Raw genomic sequence first — 9,987 nt, forward strand, 5'->3', positions numbered from 1 at the left:
AGAAATTATTTATATACTTCCTCCCTCTTCTTCCTTTTTTTTTTTTAAATTTTTTTTTGATATTTTAACCCCTTTAAAAAAAAATTGAGTCACCACATTTTGACACAGATAACAATTTCTTTATATTTCCATGCACAGCAATAAGGCATCTTTTGTTGCGGGACCAGATGAACTTTTTATTCATACCAATTTGGGGAATGTCTATTGTTTTTATTGCTTTTTATTCAAAATTTTATGGGAGGTTAAACAGCAAAACAATGTTAGTTTAATTCTTTAGATTTTTATTTTTCCCTTCTACAGCGCTCACCCAGTGGGAAAAATATTTTAGAAGTTTATAGAAAGGTGTTTTCAGACACAGGGAAACCGCGCGCGTGTGTGTGTGTGTGTGCTTTTTATTTCAATTTTTTTTTTTTTTTAATAAGTAACTTATTTATTTTTTTACTTTTTTTTATTTTATTGTAATTGTAATATTTAGATGTACTAGGGGTTTTGAACCCTGAGGAGTCTGATCACTAATACAATGAATTGCAATGCATTATACAATTCTAGTACTTGCTACACAGAGCAACCTATCATAGAAGTATATATCACAAAAGCATTGGAAGACTTTCATAGGTTCCTGTCTGTCATGGCAACAGATCTCTTGCCCCAGATTTCGTTCTTGGCAAGTCACCCCAAAATGGCAGCCCCCATGAATGGTTGGGAAAATGATGCCTTGGACTGGTTTGACCAAAACGTCAGGATGGAAATAATGACAGCAATCATAGATGTGAGCGGCCACCATATTTAAATTCCCAATATCGAGAGTACTTGTTACAGTGAGAGCATTGCATCTTGTTACAAGTCCATCACATGACCATGGACTGACTTATATCCACTGGGAGAAAACAAAGAATGACAGCAAGCAGAGATCTAGAAACCTGTGAGGAATTGATAAAGAAAGGATATTGGAAAATTGTATGATCAAATAATATTTATTTGCTGAAATTAGACAACCCTTTTAATGTTATATACTTTATGCTTTTTATATATTTACTGTGTTTGCATTGTATACGTGATACACAGTGGTTATTTTGTTTCCTGAGTATCCTGAAACCTATCAAATCACCTGCACGTCTGTTTTGGCAGCTTAGTCTCAGTTGATAACAGCTTCCTCCTCTAATCCGGATGTGGGGTTACATGTCGCTGTCACATGACCCTTAGACATACCATCTTGCAACCACATTTTTTTTCAGGTCTACTGCCTTTCTGTAGCTAACTATTTATCTATGTATCTGAATATGGTATAGAAATCACTTTTCTAGTACCATATCTTCTTAACGGGTTTTTCAGGGACCAAAAAGCTAATTAATTGCTTAGGGCATATGATTTAATAAAGCTCCTGAATATAGAGTAATTATAATAACAGTCTCAGGATCTCAGCACTGGTCCTGGGATCCTTCCACATCTGCAATTGTTCTCATACAGAAAAAAGCATGCCCGTCTGTGACCATTGATGCTGTGTGCATTCCCAGGAGAGACAGGTCCATCCCAAGTCCTATTCTTTTTAATATTTTTGTAGACGATATAGGAGAAGGATTGGTAAGATTTGCTGATAATACAAAAGTATGTAAAAGCAATGACATTTTTGGAGAGGTTTTTAAAATGGAAAAATATTTAGCATCACAGGATAGATAGTGCATGCTAAGGAAACTCCAGTTCATTGTTTTCAAATATAAAGCCGTCAGAGTACAGTATTGGCATTTCTGTGTTACCAAGGACTTCAGAAGAGAAGGATTTGGGGCAATACGGTGGCTCAGTGATTAGCACTGCAGCCTTGCAGCGCTTGAGTCCTGGATTCGAACCCTGCCAGGAACAACATCTGCAGGGAGATTGTATGTTCTCCCTGTGTTTGCGTGGATTTCCTCCCATTCTACAAAGACATACTGATAGGGAAAAAAATGTACATTGTGATCCCTATATGGAGCACAATCTACGCTTAAAAAAGAAAAAAAAAAGAAGGATTTAAGGGTCTTGTTATCAGAAAGTCACAGAGTCAGCAGTGCATCCAGACAGCAGAAGAAGCAAGTAAGATGCTCAACTGTATATCTCAGTGGTATAAATACTGGGGTAGTGGCGCTAGCCGCTGCCTCAGGGTCTGGGTTTTTTTTTGTTTTTTTAAATAGGCTGTTACCTGCTGGAGTAACCCCCAACAGGTAACGGGCCCTATTTACTTATCGATCCTCACTCTTGCTCACAGCCGCCTGCGCTTCCCCTTCTGCGGAATCGGCTGTGATCAGGAGTGGGGATAAGTATGTGAGGCCACAGGCCCACAAACCCAACTAACACTGCTATCAAATTCTGGGGTCTTTTCAGACCCCAGAGTATAATGATCGGATGGCCAGGAGAGATGAGGGAACATAAATAACATTGTTACTTACCTCTCCTGCGCTCCCAGACATCACGCAGACCAGGCCGGCGTCATTATGTGTCACAACGCTGGCCTTGTTCACGTCACATCTGGTCCAGCATTGAAGGTGGCCTAAAATCGCATGGAGTGCACCGGAGCCAGGGAGAGGTAAGTAGCATTGTTTTTTTATGTTTTTATCTTCCCCTGGGTCTCTGATCATTCTATTTTGGAGTCTGAAAAGACCCCAGAGTATAATAACTGTTCATGCATGGGCCACAAGGGGCTATAATACTGTGCGCAGGGGGCCACTATTGAGGCATATTAGTGTGTGCAGGAATGCGGGATGGTTGGGGGTCGTGGGCCCCCATTTCAAATGTTCACCTTGGGGCCCAGCCATTCCTAGTTACGCTAGAGGTGTAACCAGTAGGAAGAGAGAGATTTCAGTTGCGTTGTATATAGCACTGGTGAGACCTCATCTGAAATACTCTCTGTACTTGGAGTCCCCACCTACTAAAGCCATAGATACTGTATATTGGACGGGCTGCAAAAACAGTGAAATGGTGGAAAGTCTAAAGGAAGTCTGTTTTGTAAATGCCACCAAACCCAATAACAGTGCAATGTCTTTAGCTTGAGCAGTAACATATCTGTATGGCCACAAACCAATGAAGCAATGCAGAGATTATCATCTTTTTATGGATATGCAAATCAGCCTGTAAGCATATCGGTGTGAGGCCTGACTTGGTAGATTTGCGTACAGATAACCATGACGCTGGCAGCGGCTGAAAATATAACTCTTAGCTAAAGGGACAATGTTGGGTGGTAATTCCAGGTCAGAGCTGGAGCACTTGTGATTTACTGTCTGGCAAATTGAGACTGTTCCTGATGCACTTGCAGCCTGATTTGCATATAAAACGTATCAGGAAAGACTTTTTTGGGTATTCTGGTTATTTCAAGTATCCCCTTATTGACAAGATAGTAACTAAATTGATAATTGTAGGGTCCAAGTGCAGGGACCCCACAAATCTCAAGAACTGGGTCACATTCCCCATCTGAATGGAGTTAAGAATGTGGGCTACTGCTCTATTTGTGTGTATTATTGGACTGCTGGAGAAATCGGAGTCTTGTATTCCACTACCTCTGGAAGTGCCATAAACTAAAATTTAGAATTTAGTGGCTGCATATGCACGATCAGCCCCTCTGCAAGGTAAAGGGGTTGTTCGACTCTTCTGTCCTTTTTCCAGGCCTCCATTTCCAATGGTGGCAGCTCCAGTCTTGTAAAGTCCACTGATGGTGGTTGGTGTCTATGATCCGCCTATATTCAGCAAATTGCTGCTGTCACTGGTTTGCCTGCTGCAGCGTTTTGGCAGCTCTTAAGCTGTCGTGCTGTTGAACTTGTTCCTCACATCATGCCTGTGATTGTTCCAGCATCTCAGCAGCTCACTGGGAAGCCATATAATGAACGTGTTGTTGTTGGTGATGATCCACCTGCTCCAGCGTTTTGACAGCTGTCAAGCTGGCTTGTCGCTGAACGCGTTCCTCCCTCTGTGCCTGGGATTGTTCCGGCAGCTCACTGGGAAGCCATATATTAACCGTGTTGTTGGCGTTGATGATCCGCCTGCTCCGGCAGCTCTCCAGTTGGCCTGGCACTGAAGTTGTTATTCGCACCGTGCCTGTAATTGTTCCGACATCTCAGCAGCTCGCTGGGACACCATATAATGCATGTGTTGTTGGCATCGATGATACCCCTCAGCTCCGTTGAGAACTGTGTGACTTCTGGCTTCCTTTTTCCCAGGCATGTTTAAAATTGACAAGCTGCCAATTTGGATTAAAGGTGTTTGCCCATGTGAGTTTGTCTGCATTGCCTGGAGCAGATCAGATAATATGCAAATGTATGTACAATGAGGGTTAGCGTGTGTTTACACAGAGAGATAACAGACCTGGCTGAGTTAAGGCTGCTGCAGGAGCAGTTTAATATAGTATGTGAACATAAATTCATAACAGTTGTAAAGCCGTGTCATTTACTGGGATAAAAAAGTAGCCTATGCTTTAATCGAGGTTACAATCTATCTATGTGCCAAATTTCATTCAAATCTGTTCAGCCGTTTTTGCGTGATTGACTTAACAAACATCCAAACTTTCACATTTATAATGTTAGTATATAGGAAGGATAGGATAGGATTAGTAGGATAGGATAGGATGACTGATCACAGGCTTCTGTGGTGACATGTAAAGTCAGACAGCCCCATTAACTTGACATAATTGAGATACCCCTATATTCTGTATAGCTTTGAGTTACAAAGGTAGAGGTGGGCATAATTCAAGGTTTTTTTTTAGCACCCTAAACTGATATACTATCTACAGTATCATTGGGAGTCTGACACCCAGACCCCACACTGATCTGCTGGGTGCCTTTTAGAAAGTCAGAAGACACCACCCTTACTGGTAACTCTTACTTATCACGTTGCTGATTATTTGCAGTACCAAATATTTTACTGCTCCTTGTTCTTGAGTGTTCTTGTGCTGCACAGTTTGTTTGGCGTTCTAGCTTTTTCTTGGATTACCCAGTTCTCTGGCTGACATCATGTATTTCTTTTCATCCTCTGCTTTATCATTTCCCTAAATCATCTGAGTTCTTGTTATATGACTCACCCTTACAAGTAGTGCTTCAGTACAAGTCTGTATACAATGAAACATCTTCTAGTTGGTATAACATTGTCTAATTTGCCCAGACATAAATTCTAGATTTTATTTCATAGTTATATCTATACACAAACAATCTTTCGATACATACGATACATTCTACAACATAAAAGACACCCCCTTCCCCCGGTCACACACAATTTAGTAGTTTTTCACCTCTGTTTCACTTGTTAATGAGGTTTTCTCACATTTTTGTTACGTGTAGAAGTGCATGTGGTGTAGTTTTTCAAATTCCATACTGAAAAAGTGTAGAACGTTTGATGCAGTTGTTGCACTGAAGGTCATTTCTGCACAGGACATGGCCTGTGTTATATGGATCTGTAATACAATATCGACAGCCTGATGTGTGTCCATATTGTATATATGAGCTTCTAAGGAGGCGTACAGAATTTTTGCTTTTCTCCTTGCTACTTTGTTTACATCACTAAGACCATGACAGCTACCCACATGCAGCAATCTACCAGCCAGTGGCGGTGTACTAAACAAAGACCATCAGGGGGCAACAGAATGGCAGCACCATTGTTGTTTTATCACATTGTCTAGTCTCCCAAATTTAATATGATCTTGGACTGCCCCTTTAAAACTTGTTTCATACATCTGAATTGAGTTTTAAAATTCCAGTGCACATGCTATAGAAGTAGGTATCTTATTTCTGCTGTAGAAAATTGTGCAATCAATCTATAATATGTTAGTATAATCTAATTCAGAATGTATGGAAAACGTTAGGAAGTTTCAGCATATATGGAATTCCGTTAATGGATGTAAAATAAAGGTTTATTTTAGCTTTACATGGCTCTCCGGAACTAAAAAGATTAAAAGTCTAACCTTAGTTTGGATAACCTATCTATACTTGGGTTATGGTGAACCGACTGGCGATGATCAGCTGTATGATCCACACATAAAGGGAGTCTGTTACCAGAGTAAAGCATATTAAACCAGCAACACAGCTAGATAGGTCAGCCTCACCTGAATGCAACATCTTTTTCTCCATGAAAATGTGTTTGTAGTTGCTGAGATTATTCATTTATTTTACAATATGCAAATGAACAATCTGCACCACCAAGGGAGACTTCATTGCTCTAAACTGCAATGAGCCACACTGCTCTAATATGCCAGGGTGAATGCAAGTAACACCGGGCCGAGCGAGATTTCAGCATGGCTCCCTAGCCCTCTATCTCTAAGGGTTGGTTCACATCTGCGTTGGTATTCCGTTCAGGGAGTTCGCATGGGGATCCCCCCAAACGGAATACCAAACGCAATTGCAAGTGCTGTGCAGTAAAAGCACACAGATACCCATAGACTATAATGGGGCCGTGCAGTGGCGTAACTAGGAATGGCAGGGCCCCGTGGCGAACTTTTGACATGGGCTCCCCCCCCCCACACACACACTGCACCGACGCCGAACACCGACCTCCTCCTACGCATTCCTGCGCGCTCTCTTATGCCCCATAGTGGTCCCTGCACACAGTATTATACCCCATAGTGGCCCCTGCACGGTATTATGTTTCTTAGTGGCCCCTCCACACACTATTATGTCCCTCAGTGACCCCTCCACACAGTATTGTCCCCCATAGTGGCACCTCCACACAGTATTATCCCCCATAGTGGCCCCTGCACACAGTATTATCCCCCATAGTGGCCCCTCCACACAGTATTGTACTCCATAATGGCCCCTGCACACAGTATTGTACTCCATAGTGGCCCCTGCACACAGTATTATCCCCCATAGTGGCCCCTGCACACAGTATTGTACCCCATAGTGGCCCCTGCACACAGTATTATCCCCCATAGTGGCCCCTGCACACAGTATTGTACCCCATAGTGGCCCCTGCACACAGTATTGTACCCCATAGTGGCCCCTGCACACAGTATTATGTTCCTTAGTGGCCCCTGCACACAGTATTGTACTCCATAGTGGCCCCTGCACACAGTATTGTACCTCATAGTGGCCCCTGCACACAGTATTATGTCCCACTGTGGACACCCATAAAGAATTATTATACTCTGTGGTCTTTTCAGACCCCAGAGTATAATAATCGGAGACCCAGGGGGAGAAAAACATAAAAAAAACTGTTACTCACCTATCTCCCGGCTCCTACGATGTCGGCCTCCGAAGTAGTCCGTCTTCAATGACGTCAGACTTCACATGACCCGGGACGCAGGCCGGGGTCATGAGACGTCAGACGACTAGGCCGAAGGCTGCCCAGATCGTGGAGAGGTAAGTAACAGTGTTTTTTATGTTTCTTACCTCTCCCGGGGTGCCGATCATTATACTCGGGGGTCCGAAAAGACCCCTGAGTAAAATGATAGTAGCGGTAGGGGCTGTCACCGGGCCCCTAATGTCCTGGGCCCTGTGGCAGCTGCCTCTGCTGCTACGGCGGTAGTTACGCCACTGGGTCCGTGTGCTTGCAGACAGATTTCCGCTCAGAACATGCGGACAGGAAAGTACTTCACAATCTACTTTCCTGTCCTGTCCGGCAAGCACACGGACCCCATTATAGTCTATGGTGTCCATGTGCTTTCACTGCACAGCGCTTGCAAATGTATTTGGTATTCTGTTTGGGGGTCCCCATGCTGATTTCCCGAACGGATTACCAAAAGCAGATGTGAACGAAGGGTCAGAAGGTATGGAGAAGGAAGGTGTATTAGAGCAGTGTGGAGCAATGGAGCTGGTACATTCAGGTGAACCTGATCTAAATGTGCTGCTGGTTTAATATGTTTCACCCTGGTGACAAAATGGGGCTGAGCTACAGTATCTGGCTCAACGAAGAAGCACTAACTAATATGATGATTTGCAGGGTTCTCAGAAATTGAACCCTCATTGATCAGACATTGATAGGTTAATAATAGATCTTATTATTGTACTGGAAATATAAAACAAATTTAAAAAAAAGAAACAAAACACAAATGATTTTGTGCATATCTGTTACTTTGGTTTGGTTATTACTAGAGATGAGCAAGTACTGTTCGGATCAGCCGATCCGAACAGCACGCTCCATAGAAATGAATGGATGCACCTGGTACTTCCGCTTTGACGGCGGCCGGCCGCTTAACCCCCCGCATGCCGGCTACGTCCATTCATTTCTATGCGAGCGTGCTGTTCGGATCGGCTGATCCGAACAGTACTCGCTCATCTCTAGTTATTACAATATTCACAAGGTCTTACCTACAGGTTTGTTCAGACTGTACACATCCAAACCACAGCTGCTATTATTATACCCTGTGTTCTCTTTAAACCCTAGAGTATAATAAGTGCCAAGGGAGAGTTGACTAAACATAAACTGTGTTACGGGCTTTGGCACGACTCCCTATCCTTTTTGGGCCTCTACCTGCTTAATAACAGACTCCAGGTACCGCTGAGGCCTGTGACATTGTGGTAACATAACGAATATGTCTATGCATCACAGTGCCTCATCACCACTAAGATCCAGTCACAAGCCTAAGCGCTCCCTGACGTCATTAAGGAGGGGCAAGAGGCCCAAAGAGGACAGGGAGTCACACTGGAGCCCAGGGGAGGTGAGTAATGCTGTTAGGTATATTTTACTCATTGACTACTACTATTTGGATAAGACCAACTAGTAAGGGTGCATGCACACTACGTAACGCCGGGCGTGTATGAGAGCCGTACACGCTGGCATTACAGCAGACTGCCGAACACTTCCCATTCACTTCAATGGGAGCGCTCGTAACAGCGGCGTTTATGAGCGCTCCCATTGAAGTGAATGGGAAGTGTTCGGCAGCCCTGCTGTAACGCCGGCGTGTACGGCTCTCATACACGCCCGGCGTTACGTAGTGTGCATGCACCCTAATAGCCCATATTCACTACTGCCAAACCCTATGCACTACATCTGGAAGCTAAATAAAGTCAGGATGTTGTTCAATGCCCAGATGTAGTTATCTATTGTATTAATCCAACTAGTAACTGGGGGCCTTGGAAGGTGACAATATATTGTGAGTTGGCAGATTCTAAGAATTAAAGAACCCCTAAATCATTAAAAAGCTAGTGATTGACTTTGTATGGAAGTAAATATGCAACAAACTGTGTATGCAATAATAAAGTGATAAATGTTGTATAATATAATTACAAATAATTAATCATTTTATTGTGAAGCCGGAGTTGGCAACCTTTTTCCTACTCCACCCAAAATTGATTCAGACTTCACAGCCCTGTATAAAAGGGGAGAATGTATTGTGTGGGGGAAATACCACATCTGCCCCTGACTTTACAGAGTTGCTATGTGCGGTGTACTTGATGTATATTGTGTCTATAAGAGCTGTTACTAATAATAAATTAATAATAATAAATAAAATTTATTATTATCTTATTATTATTATATTAAGTTACATTATATGAATTTACAGTCACTAGTCTCTAAGCTCTCCCCTGAAGGGATGTGCACTCATCATTGCTGTGCTGCTATTTTGTATTTGGTAAATGCTGAGCTCTGTGGTCCCTATTGCGGTAGTATTTGTTTTCACAAGTATGTGTCAGTATGCAGCTTCTCACACTGTCCTGTTTCTATCAGCCCTGCCCAGGTTGTTTTATGACACACGTCTGACTGTGATTTTTTTTTTCTAGGGCTGAGCACGAGTAACATCAATACAGCAACAGGAGTTATTAGCCTTAGGGAGCAAAGCTATGACACTTATCACTTTAATGAAATCCATCTAGCATTGCTCAGTAGAGCTCCTTCCTGTAATCTTGTCATGTTGTAACAAGCAACTCCCCACCCCTTTAAAAGTATCACAACTCCCAGGAAGACAGTGTGTGTGTCTGTGTGTGCAGGGCTGAATTCCTGCTAGTGTGAAGGTGCTGCTTCTCTCCAGACAGTGGCAGAGAGGAGGACGGCCTCCTTCTAGACCGCCTTTTTGTGATTGGCCAAACTTGCAGAACTTTC

Source organism: Leptodactylus fuscus, chromosome 1, assembly GCF_031893055.1.
Source record: "Leptodactylus fuscus isolate aLepFus1 chromosome 1, aLepFus1.hap2, whole genome shotgun sequence".
Taxonomy (NCBI): domain Eukaryota; kingdom Metazoa; phylum Chordata; class Amphibia; order Anura; family Leptodactylidae; genus Leptodactylus; species Leptodactylus fuscus.